Source organism: Cryptomeria japonica, chromosome 8 (assembly GCF_030272615.1).
Source record: "Cryptomeria japonica chromosome 8, Sugi_1.0, whole genome shotgun sequence".
In the NCBI taxonomy this organism is placed as follows: Eukaryota; Viridiplantae; Streptophyta; class Pinopsida; order Cupressales; family Cupressaceae; genus Cryptomeria; species Cryptomeria japonica.
Genome location: NC_081412.1, coordinates 723,349,618 through 723,363,391, shown reverse-complemented (window position 1 = coordinate 723,363,391; position 13,774 = coordinate 723,349,618).

Sequence of the window (13,774 nt, the reverse complement as noted above, 5' to 3'; positions counted from 1 at the left end):
TCAATTAGATGAAGAACTTCTTGTCAGTGGAGCACTGCTCTATCCTACCGGTGAAGCATCATTATGTCCTACCGGTGAAGCATTGGTTGGTTCTACCAGTGGAGAAGTATTCCCAATATTTAGATCAGCTTTTCTAATCCATTGCTTTGAGAATTCTTGCTTAACCTCTTCAAATTTTTCCTTACCTTTCAAGCTAGCACTTTTGTTGTCTACCGGTGTTCCTTTATTTCTACAAAATTTAGCAATATGCCCAATTTTGTTACATGCATAACAAGTTACATTATTCTTCTGAATAGCTTTCCCATAACCTATGCCGGTTTGTGTTCTGCATTGATTTGATAAGTGTCCAAATCTTCCACAAACATAACATCTCACTTTCATTCTGCAGTTTTCAGAGTTATGACCAACTTTGTTGCATTTTGAACATTGACCGGTGGGTGTATTGATATTCTGATATTTCCTAGATCTACATTCATTTTCTCTATGACCATACTTATTACAATTAAAGCATCTTCCATTGAATTTATAAGCATTAGGTTGTCTTACTGGTATGCTGTGATCCTGAGTATTTGCAGTACTAGAGCTTTCACCAACTTCAAAGCCAATTCCAAAAGTGTCACCTTTAGGTTTTTGATTCTTCAACAAGGTACCAAGTTCCTCTGAGCTTTTCTTGAATTTTTCTTTGTGTTGATTTGCAGTTTCCAGTTTTTTTCCAAGATTTCTTTTTGTCTCATTAGTTCATTTGAGTCATTCTGAGTATGCATCAAATCTGTCTTCAACATGTCATTTTCATAGCGAAGTATTGTGTTCTCATTTGCTACATCACTTAGTCTTTTGGTCAATTCTTCTTCATTCTTCTTCCTATCTTCAATCTTTTGCAAAATCTCATAGTCATATCCTGCATCTCATTCTTTGTTGTAATGTTCTCCAGTTTTAGCTTGCTTATCTCATCATTAAGTGATTCCTTTTCATCATTCTCATTTTGAAACTTTTCACAGAGTTCTCTTCTCTTATTTCTTGCAACAATAAAATTTTCTTGAAGTGCCTAAATGATATCCTGAGCTACTCTTAAATCATCTTCTAATTTGATATTTTTCAATTTCTCTGCATAATAGTCTGTAAGAGCTCCTTCAAGTTGCTTCATCAGATTTTTCATCTTTACCAGTGTTAAGATCTTCCTCAAGCTGTTAGGCTTCTGAAAATAGAGGACCAGGCTCTGATACCAATTGTTAGGGTTCCCACAAATATTGAGAGGGGGGGGGGGGGTGAATCAGTATCTAACCAGTAATAAGAATTTCTTAAGTTGAAACATGCAAAACATAATATAAAAGTGTACCGGTATGCAAGAAATAATGCAATAAATAGAATCAAGAATATCCACATGAAAAGTACACCATAACACAAGATGTTTAACGAGGAAACCCGGTGTCGGAAAAACCTTGGTGGGATTTGTGTTGGGATTTGTGACCCACAATATTCACTCACTAGCCAATAAGAGAATATTACTTACAATAGGGGCCTGCACATGTAGGAAGGCCAACTGCCTAGGGCTCACTGCTCAATGGGAAGTCACACTGACTTACAATAAGGATTATATTAATCCAATGACTTGTACTACTTTATAATAGCATCTTCTATGCCAGATTCAGTACCGGTTCTTGCTCTGTTCTTTACATATACCCTTGACCTATAATTCGCACATTAGGTCTACCTAATAATTTCCTATATGCTTCTTACCTCCTTTTCAAATGTCTACAATGATCTCCTTTATATACAAGAGTCATTTTACAATATTCCAAGTCGGCTTAAAATAATAAACAAAATATTACATAACAAAAATCCTGTCGGCCTCTATCCCAGTATACATGTTTTCTTCTGTGACAGTGCCGGTGTAGAGTGATCTGTTGATGCTGGTGCACTGTCTTGCCTGTGTAATGATTTGCCAGTATGATGTCTTACTGGTGCCATAGGATTGCAAGGTTGCCTGTGTAACCCTTTGCCGGTATGATGTCTTGCCGGTGCCATAGGATTGTAAGGTTGCCATCAATGACAAAACCTTCAATCACATACAATGTCTCATTGGAGTGTCCATATGCCAACATTAAGGACAAGGCATATAAGGCCTTCTCATTGCTTGATGTAATTCATTGATATGTTTGTTATCATTGCAACAACCTCTTTTAAGTTGCATATTAGAATTTTTCTTGGTACACACTATAACACCCATTTTGTAGTTTCATATCAATTTTTTTCTTGGTGACTAGTATTGTAAGGAAGTCAAGTAGCAGAACAACTTCCTACACTAACCTTGAGAGGAGGATAATGCAAAAAATTTTATATATCATCACAACAGTTATAGAAAATAGAAATAAACATAATAACATTCAAACCATAACATAGTGATTTACATGGAGAAAAACCCCACACTCTAAAGCCGCCCAATATATTATTCAGCAAGAAAAAATAGATTATAGTATACTTGTAGAGAAAGAGATTTCTAGAAGTACCACTAATCAGAGATTCAAAGGTAACTTAGTAGCCATAAGACTCTTGCGCACAACCTCTATCTCACGTACCTCACATATAGTAGATACCATACAAGAAACCATCAAACAATATTACAAAACCTTGGGTTAAACAACCTAATAAGGTGTAGCCAAACTTATCTCCCTTATAGATGCCCTATGATATGTTAAAATAAACATCAACATGTGTCCCTCCCCTTTACAACTTATTTATGTGTTTGATACATTTTTTATTTCCTATTTCAGGAGTACAAACTTCAGGAGGCCATAACTTGAGAACTGTGTGTCTTATTGACAAACTGTTTGAAGCGTGAGAAAGCTCACAAAATGATCTATTGCCTTGTAAGATTCTACACAACTTATTCCCACTTGTCAAGGCATTTTGGGGCCTCTAAAGTCCTCAAAATTAAATTTAAACCTTTCACTGAACCCCTCCAAAACTAAAAAAATTAATATCTTCAAAACTAGCCATGATCTTGCAATGCAAATTTATTAGAATGCTTATGTATACAACCAAAAGCTTCAGGGAGAATTTCGAACCATTTCGTGCAAAAATGAAAACTTACTATAAATAGTAACCTCATATAAATGCAAGGTTGAGACACCATTTTCCCAACAATATCCCACTTGTCGGACACCTTGCACTAGAAAAGGGAGTATTAACACAATTAATCAATTTCTAAGGGCCATGAGGCCCATAGACTCTGAACACCATCTAAACTTCTCTATGCTCACAACCTTAGTTAAAGAATCTACAACATTTATCAAATATTCTACCTTAACCAACTTCACCCTGCCATCTTCAACCATATCTCTAACAAAATGATATTGAACATCAATGTGCTTGGTCTAGACATGAAATGTTGGCTAGGCAAATCGTACTCTAACTATCACAATCTACTGTCACTGCTCCTTTTTTTATTCTAATATTTTAACATAGTCTCTTAAGCCAAATGACCTCTTTACAAGAATGAGTAGCTACCATATAATCTTCTTCAGTAGTGGACAAAGCAACCATAGCCTATTGCTTAATCATCTAACTAATTGCACAACCAAATAAAGTAAACACATAAGCACTAGCTTATCTTCTACCATCAATATAACCTACCCAGTCTGAATCCACATAACCATTTATATCAAGGGAAGTCATGTCTCCAATTGAATTACCATGATAACACAAAGAATACTGTGAGATACCCTTCAAATATCTGAAGATGCTTTTGAATGCATCCCAATGAACTCTACCAGGATTAGACATATATCTGGATAAAAACTCCCACTGCTTGCGCAATGTCTAGTCTAGTACAGACCATAGCATACATCAAACTTCCAACTACACTCTGGTAAGGTATTCTTCTCATGTCTTAATCCATCTCTGATGGGGATGCATGACAATCTACAATAGATAAATTTGATCTAACTGCAAAAGGAACACATAATGTTCTACAATCTTGTATGTTGAACCTCTATAATACCGAATTCACATACTTACTCTAGCCTAGACATATCTTTATGTTCACTCTATCTCTTCTAATTTCCATCCCAAGAATGTGTTTTGCTGCACCAAGATCTTTCATTTCAAATTTAGCATCAAGATGAGACTTTAGTTTTGAAATCGTACATTTCCCTTTACCAATGAATAACATATCATCAACATACAATGCAATGTATGGGAAATGATCACCATCAGATTTATAATAAACACAATGATCTGATTTAGAAAGCTCAAATCCCGACCTCAACACATATGTATCAAATTTTTGGGACCACATCCTAGGACTTTGTTTGAGGCCATACAAAGATTTCTTTAATTTACTGACCAAATTACTTTTACCTTTCACTACATAGTGCTCTGGTTGTGTCATATAAATATCCTCCTCCAAATCACCATGAAGGAAATTAATTTTCAGATCCATTTTCTCAACCTCCAAGTCATAAGCAACAACAATGTACCAAAAATAATAAAAACTAATAGGTCTTAGGCTACTAATTACACATTGAGATCTTTGAGGGAACCCATGAATGGAGGGGCAATCTACATGCATGAGATTGTTGATTCCTCTCATCTTTTCATCACTTCCCAAATCCCAATGAACCAAAGCTAATGAGGCTCTATTGAACATAATAATGATTTGACTCTTAATGTACAATTTTTTCTCTCCTCCCTTTATTTACCCCAACAAAAATATGCTTGAGTTAATCGTCTAAGGTGATGAAATACCTAAAGAGGCCTTGTAAAGGGAAAATAGTCTAAGTGTTTTCTTTTTCCAATATTTTCTTATAGTGCAAGGATAGGACATACACATGTAGACCCTTAGGATAACACATGTAGAACTAAAATAGTTCCTTTTATCTCTAAGATCACTTTGCAACATGAGGAGATAACATACTCTAAAAGTCCTAAAAGAAACAATATTAATTCCCTTTAGAAAACAAAGTGTCCCTAATTATACTAAGTTGTTCTAGTCTTTGACGTGTGGTGCTACAATAGACAAATTAGTAATTTTAAAAGATTCATCTTGAATAAAAAAAAAATTCTTTAAGAAATGGATTTGGAATAATAATAATAAAAACCATTCAAAAAACTAGTGTCTAATGCTATGACACAATTTTTTTTATTGAAAATATATGATCATTGTTAGATTAAACAACCTACTTAAATTTCAGTTTTTTCATATTCTACCACCTTGTAAAACTAAATCTCTTTTTCTTGTTGGTAATTTTTAAGACACACATGAAAATACAAAGAAAAAACCTCTATTGAATTTTAGAGAGCTTTCCATAAATGTAAAGAAATGAAAAAAAAAATGTAATGTGCCCTTCTCCTTAGCATGTAGACATTCATGAGGTTTCCCTATAATTGACCCTCTTAGACCAAGGAGTTGTGTTAGGGTCGACGTGGCAGTGATTGGTGGCTTCACATCTCATTATTATTTGATTTTTTTGATGTTATAAGGGATAACACGTATCATGAAATGTGTGTACTTTATTTAATTAATAATTTAAATGTACATTAAAATAAAGTGTATAATAAAATAATATAAAGTGTACCTACCTTTATCTTCTAGAAGGTGTCTATGATGAGTCGTGAAAAGGATAAATAGAAGAGGGGAATACATGTTTGGCATCAGTTGTTTTGTTATCTTTTGAATTGAGTTGTGGAGAAAAGGTTGTCTAGAATAGATCCTAGGGAATGATACCTCCCTTCGATTTGGATAACTAAGTAGGTGAAAGAACTGCTGAAGGGTTGCGATGAGTGAGGAGTACTCGACTCTTCACATTGAGCTTAAGGATATTTTATATCAGATTGGAGAGTTTGCTTCAAACTGACATATTGCCTCGATTTTTCCCTTTGGTCATGATAGATGCAAGCTTACTTGTGTTTGAGGGAAGCAATACTGTCTAAGGAAGAAAGCAATGTTATTGTGGTGTATTAGAAGGTGCATCAAGTTGAGTTATAGTCAATTATCAGCTTGGAGCAGACTTCCCCTTTCCCACAATTTTGATTACTACATCATCTTTGAGCATCGATTTCTATTTTTGAAGGCAGTGATATCATCTTGGAAGCATGGCGACTCATTTGGGACATTTTGTATGAGCTATGGCAATAGTTATTTCAGAGTGGATCAGAAACAGACCTGAGCATACTAAACCCTTGAATTGGATCCTATCTTCCTAATTGGGCATTGAGACTCACATTTCAATAAGGCGTCTTCACCTAGCATTAAGGCCGATCAACATGGAGGTGGTTTGAAAGAGCTATCAGTAGACCATATCAATATTTCAGTCACCTGTCATGCATCAGCAGGGCTGAACCTAGGAGTGAATCGATTAGGCTTTGTGATGGCCTCAACATGATGGATATTGCTTCATTCTTCAGCACCTCAATGAGGCAATTCATATCAGGTTTATAAATTCTACAATCTCTTGTAATATTTTAGTTGATGTGTAATTTGTAAGTGCCATATGTCCTTAGAAAATCTAAGACATAATTTGTTATCGGTCCATAAGATGATGTTGTAGTGGCACATTGAGTTTGCACATAATTGAGTTTGAAGTAGTTTGGTGGCTGCATATTGTGTAACTAGTTTTCTGAGGTAGTATGACATCTATTTGACAAAATTCCAGTCCATAGTTAATTATTATTGTGATGCTTAGTTGTTATTGGTTGCTCTCTATATACTACTAAGTCATCTCACTTCATTTTCAAGTTGTTTATGAATGATCTTTCATTAAAATTTAGTGTCCAATGTCCCTCATATCAAACTAAAATTAAGAACAGCAAGCTAAGAACTTGTAAGACAAGTGTTTGATGAAATATTAAGGCCAAGAGAATCATAAGTTTATATCAGAATTTACTATGGACATTACTGTGGTATCAGAGCTTCCATTCTGCCATCCTGTAATTGGATTTTTTGAAGGAGTGCAAGGGAAGTAAGGTACTATAATAGGGAATAGCGAAGATAGTAGTACCAAAACCCACAAGTACCTGACGTAAGCACATTATCAACAACATTGAGGTAAAGAGATGCTGGTAAAATGGAGGAAGAAGATAAAGATGCTCAGATAGAAAGGAAATTTGACACCATGTTGGATATGATGTCACAATTGTTGGAAAAAATGGAATAGCAGTCCAACAACAATAACAATTACCAAAGAAATGAAGTTGGGCACAGTGGGAGAAATGAAAATATTAGGAATATTGAAGAAGATGGGTCTATTCACAAAACTCCTATTAGAGGATCAGCCTCTAGACCCCTCTTCCCTACTTTCACACCAAGGGAAGATCCTCTTGCAGTTGTTGCTACCACATTTGGAGAGGAAGCGAGAGAATCTTACCAAGAGTACAATGCACTACCTGTTGATTTGAAGGACCAATTGACTTTTGATCAATATATGAATCAAAGGAATAGAAGAGGAGGAGATAGGAATGATCATTACACTCAACCAAGAAATGATTATCAACAGACACTTGGTAAGATTCCTATGCCTTATTTTGATGCCCGTAATAAATGTACAGCTAGGTATTGGGTGTAGAAGATTGACAATTACTTATCATTGAGACCTATGCTAGAAGAAAATGCAATAAGGTTTGCTACCTTACATTTGGAAGGGATTGCCCATGAGTGGTGGTACCACAAGTTGATTACCCTTAGTCACAACTTAATCACCACCTATGTTGAGTTCACTGAAACGCTGATTGAAAGATTTGAGGTAAAGGACCCAGAGGTGAGATTTCGTGAGCTAGCACAACTTAAGCAACATGGATCCTTTGAATCATATGTTGCTGATTTCCAACAGTTATTAGTTATGGGTCCTAGTATCAGTCAAAGGAGGTTGGTAGTCCTTTTCATTGAAGGGATAATGAAACCACTCAAGGGCGGGTTAAAGGTCTTTGATCCTCCCTTCTCTATAGGAAGCAATGAAGAAGGCACAAGGGATGGAATTTGTAGCACCTACCAGCAAGTTTTCATTAAAGGGATCTTCTTCCTATCGTGATAATAAGAAGTTTCAAAAGAAGCATGACAAGGCCAAGGGGAAGTCCACTTTTCCTCTTGATCATGAGACATTGAATGATTTGAGGAAGAAGAAATTATTCTTCTATTATAAGGGGATTTTGTTGGTATTATGGATATGTTGCTTGGTTTTGTCATTGATGTCAACACTTATCAACTCTTATCCTTCTGGAGCTCTTTGATTATGTTCACTGGCAAGTTCAGTGACCTATGCGCAGTCACCGATATTTGGTTCATTGGTAGGTTATATCGTTCACCGGCACTAAGGATGACTTGGTATCATCTAGAGATCACTTGGTTATGTCAAAGACATGGTTTGGACACTTGGTTTTGGAGATTTGGTTATTGGTCTAAACGGGTTGACATATTTGTTGTTACCGGCAAATTGGTCTAGGCATGCATTATCTATTCTAAATCAGCACAACACGTTATGGAGATAATTTAATCAATTAACATTATTGTTGAGCTGACATGATGCATCACATCTTGACTTGTTGTAATTGATTTTTATTTTAATATTCTTAGTGAGCCGACCCATACATTTGGTCTTAGGTTTTGGTATATATGTAAGATCTCTATTGTGAGATTAATAGGGGGTATGGTATGAAATAAGGTATTGTAAAGTTGTGATATTTGGTATATGCGAATATAAGAAGAGCTACTCATGCATTCATCATTTGAAGGTTCAAGGAAGATTTGAAGAAGACAATCAGAGCTTAACTAGTACTAAATCTAGCATTCAAGATGATACTTTGAGCAGTACATTATCATTGGATTTAATTATCCATTTTGTAGTCAGTGTGACTCCCATTGTGTGATTGAGCAGTGAGCTCTAGGCAGCTGGCTTTTCTACATGTGTAGACTCCATTTGTAAACACATACTATCTGCAGTATTATCATTTGATTGTGGGTAAGGTTTCCTACCATAGTTTTTCCCCTTACAGGGTTTCCATGTACAAATCTATGTGTTATGTTTTTTGGATATTGTCTCTCTCTTTCTATATCATGCATTAAGCTTCACTGGTACTATTATTAACTATTAATCTATTTATCGGCATTTAGTTTGGTTTATCGGTATTATGTTTCAAGTTTGATTAAAGTTGTATTTGAGATAAAATTATTAGTCAACTGATTCACCCCCCCTCTCAGTTGCCTCTGGGTCCTAATAATTGGTATTAGAGCACAATCCTCTTTTTGTAGAAGTTTAACAACTTGAGGAGATTCTATGGCAACTAACTATTTTAGGAAGGATAGTCTGAAACTTGATGGAACTAACTATGGTATATGGAAGATCAGAATGGAGACATGTCTAAATTGCATTGGAAAATACATATGGGATGTTACACAAAACAGTTATGTTGGTCCTACACAAGGTCAACCTAATCCACCTACATTGGCTAAGGATCAAGAAAATGATTGCAAAGAAAGAAAAGAACTTTTGAGTGCCTTGTCAGATAAGCAAATCATGGGATTATCAGATCGATCTACTACTAAAGATATTTGGGATAATTTCGAGACATTGAATGAAGGAGATACCACTCTCAAAATTGCAAAACTAGAATGCTTCCTGGTCGGGCATGAAAATTTGAAAATGGAAGAAGACGAAAGAATTTTTGCTTTTCTGGAAAGGGTTAATGAAATTGTTTTGGGAATACAATGTTGTGGAGGTTCCTTCAGTGAAGATGAAATTGTTTCTAAAGTTTTAAGAGCGTTGCCACTGGCATAAAAGGTGAAAGTAATTGTTATTAATGAGTTAAGAACTATGCCTAATACATCAATATCTAGAGATACCTTGGTTGGAAAACTTTCAGCATTTGAGCTTGAAGAGTTTGGTCTTGTTGCTACAATTAAGATAGATTTGGCTTTCAAAGCATCATCATCTACAACATCTTCACCATCAGATGATAAATCTGATTGGAAAACACTCTATGCAAAAGAACTTGAAGACATCAGAAGGGAAAATGAAGAACTTGAAGAGCTTGAAGCACTATTTACAGGTTGGAAAACTTTCAGCATTTGAGCTTGAAGAGTTTGGTCTTGTTGCTACAATTAAGACAGATTTGGCTTTCAAAGCATCATCATCTACAACATCTTCACCATCAGCTGATAAATCTGATTGGAAAACACTCTATGCAAAAGAACTTGAAGACATCAGAAGGGAAAATGAAGAACTTGAAGAGCTTGAAGCACTATTTGCAAGGAAAATGCCTAAAGGTCCTATTGGAAGTAAGTATGAAGGTAAAGCACCTTTCAAATGTTTGAACGGTAATAAAATTGGTCATATGGCATCTAGATGTCCGGACAGACATGCAAGATTGAGAGAAGAAGCTAAAAGAACATATAAACCTAATCATGAATATCAGACATACAAATTTAAGAAGAATAGAGACAAATCATGTTACTATGTTGATGAAGGAGTTACTAATGATTTTGATGAAGAACCAGGAGACAATGGATGGGCTTTTGTTGCAATAACTGAAGATCAACCGACACCTACTATTCCACCGGTAGAACAGGCCCTGACAACTAAAATTGAAGAAAAGGATGAATGGATTATAGATTCTGGATGTTCACATCACATGACTAGTGATAAAAGTAAATTCTTATCTTTTTAGGAATACAATGGATGTCTAGTAAGATTTGGAGATGACACAACTTGTTTGATCAGAGGAAAAGGCACTATATCTTTTGATGGTAAGCACAATACTGACAATGTTTATTATGTTGAAGGTTTGAAGCACAATCTTTTGAGTGTTGGTCAATTAGTTGAAAAAAGAATTTCAGTTACAATTCAAGAATGGTAAATGCGAAATTATGAATAGAACTAGTTTGGAAGTTGCAACCGGTAATCAGACTAAAGGTAATATCTTTCATTTGAATAACATTGAAAAGACGTGCTTGATTGCACATATTGATGAAAGTTGGTTATGGCATAAAAGACTCTGTCATGTAAATTTTGATTGTATTGTGAAGCTTAGTTCATCTAAGGTACTAAGGGATTTACCTAAGATTGTAAAACCTCTAAATCCAGTATGTAAGGAATGTCAATTAGGAAAGAAAGTTAGAACAACTTTCAAAAGTATTTCTGAGAAAACCAATAATGTTCTTGATTTAATTCATACTGACTTATGTTGTCCGGCAAGAACAAGAAGTCTACAGGGAGATAGATATTTTATGCTAATAATTGATGATTATTCTAGAATGTGTTGGGTTACTTTTCTCAGGGAGAAATCAGAAGCTTTTGGGAAATTCAAATTATTCAAGGCACTTGTAGAGAATGAAAATGACAAAAAAATCAAATGTTTAAGATCAGATCAAGGAGAAGAATTTACATCTAAGGAGTTCAATACATTTTGTGAAGTAAATGGAATTAGAAGACAACTATCAGCACCCCAAACACCTCAGCAAAATGGAGTTGTGGAAAGGAAGAATAGAAATATTCTAGATGCAGCTAGAAGCATGATATTAGAAGCTAATCTACCTCATGTATATTGGAGAGAAGTAGTAAATACAATGGTTTACACTTTCAACAGAGTTCACATCAAAGGTGAAACTCGTAAGACACCCTGTGAATTATGGTTTGGTGATATTCCTACTCTTAAGTACTTTAGAATATTTGGAAGTAAATGTTACATTAGGAGAGATGAGTATATTGGCAAATTTGATCCTAGAAGTGATGAAGGAATATTTTTTGGGTATTCATCTAAAAGCAAAGCATATAGATGTTTTAACAAGAGATTGCATAAAGTCATTGAAAGTGCAAATGTGAAGATTGATGAACACTTCAGAAGAAATTCAAGGCCTATGGAGTCTGAACCGACAGTTGAGATAATCACAAATGAACCTATACAGAATGCACCAGTACATAATGTTGATCCAGACACAACGACATCATCAGAGAATTCCATAGTGACTGAAGAACAACAACAAGTGAACACACCCAGGTATGTTAGATTGAATCACTCTAAAAGTAAGATAATTGGGAATAAGTATCAAGGAGTTATGACTAGAGGAAGAATGGCAAATAAAGAGGTATGTTTAATTTCTCAAACTGAACCAACATCTGTTAATGAGGCATGTGAAGATAAACATTGGATTAAGGCTATGGAAGATGAATTAGAACAAATTGAAATGAACAATACATGGATACTGGTTCCCTGGCCTAAAAATAAAAATGTAATTGGAACTAAATGGGTATTTAGAAATAAACTTAATGAAGATGGTAAAGTGACCATAAATAAATCAAGATTAGTGTGTAAGGGATATTCACAGAAAGAAGGAATTGATTACAATGAAACCTTTGCACCGGTAGCTAGAATTGAGGCAATTAGATTATTTCTTGCATTTGAAACACACAAGAACTATAAAGTTTATCAAATGGATGTTAAATGTGCATTTCTGAATGGTGATCTTGAAGAGGAAGTTTACATTGAACAACCTGATGGATTTTCGTTAACAAATGATAAAGATATGGTTTGCAGGTTAAGGAAAGCTTTATATGGATTGAAGCAAGCTCCTAGAGCTTGGTATGCTAGATTGGACAAATATCTTATGAAAATTGATTACACTAAAGGTAATGTTGACAACAACTTATATTTCAAAGTGACTAATGAAGACATTTTGGTTATTGAAGTTTTTGTTGATGACATCATTTTTGGAGGAGAAGATGGATTGTGTAAAGACTTTTCTAACAAAATGCAGGAAGAATTTGAAATGTCTATGATTGGGGAGATAAATTTCTTTTTAGGATTGCAGATTTCATAGACAAATAAAGGTATATTCTTATGTCAATCAAAATACTTGAAGGAATTACTGAAGAAATTTGGTATGGAAAACTCTAAACTAGTAAGTACTCCTATGACAACAACTAATAAACTATCATTGAAGGATGATTCAACTCCTGTTAATCCAACAAAATACAAATCCATGATTGGAGGTTTACTGTATTTAACACAAACAAGACCTGATATAATGAATGCAGTTTGTATTGTTTCAAGATTTCAGAGTAATGCTAGAGAAAATCATAAATCAACAATGAAAAGGATTTTTCAGTATTTACAAGGCACAACAAATCTTGGTTTATGGTATCCTAAAGATGAAAATTTTGAGTTATGTGCATACACTGATGCTAATTGGGCAAGAGATGTAGATGACAAAAAGAGCACCACCGGTGGGGCATTCTTTCTTGGTAGTAGATTGATTTCATGGTTGAGAAAGAAATAGAATTGTACATCATTATCAATAGCAGAATTAGAATATGTTGTAGCAACAACTAATTGTACTCAGGTATTATGGATTAAGCAAATGTTGAAGGACATAAAGGTAAAATGCAATGAACCTATAATCATCTATTGTGATAATTCAACAGCAATTGATATATCTAAGAATCCAATATTTCACTCTAAAACTAAACATGTTTCTATCAAATACAATTTTCTAAAAGAGAATGTTGAAGAAAAAGAAGTGAAATTGGTTTATGTGAATACTAAAGAGCAGATTGCGGACATTTTTACTAAGTCTTTGCCTAAAGAAACTTTTGAATATCTCAGAGAGCAGCTTGGGGTTATACCCTCACCGGTAGAGACTTAGACTATTGATGCTTGGCATCAAACCGATAGAATTTACAGAGAAATCTTTTTTGGCTTTGATGGAGGAGAGATACTTCTCAGGGGGAGTAGTTGGAGAAGTTTTTTTAACTGGTTGTATCTGGTATTCATATTAATTTGGCATTTG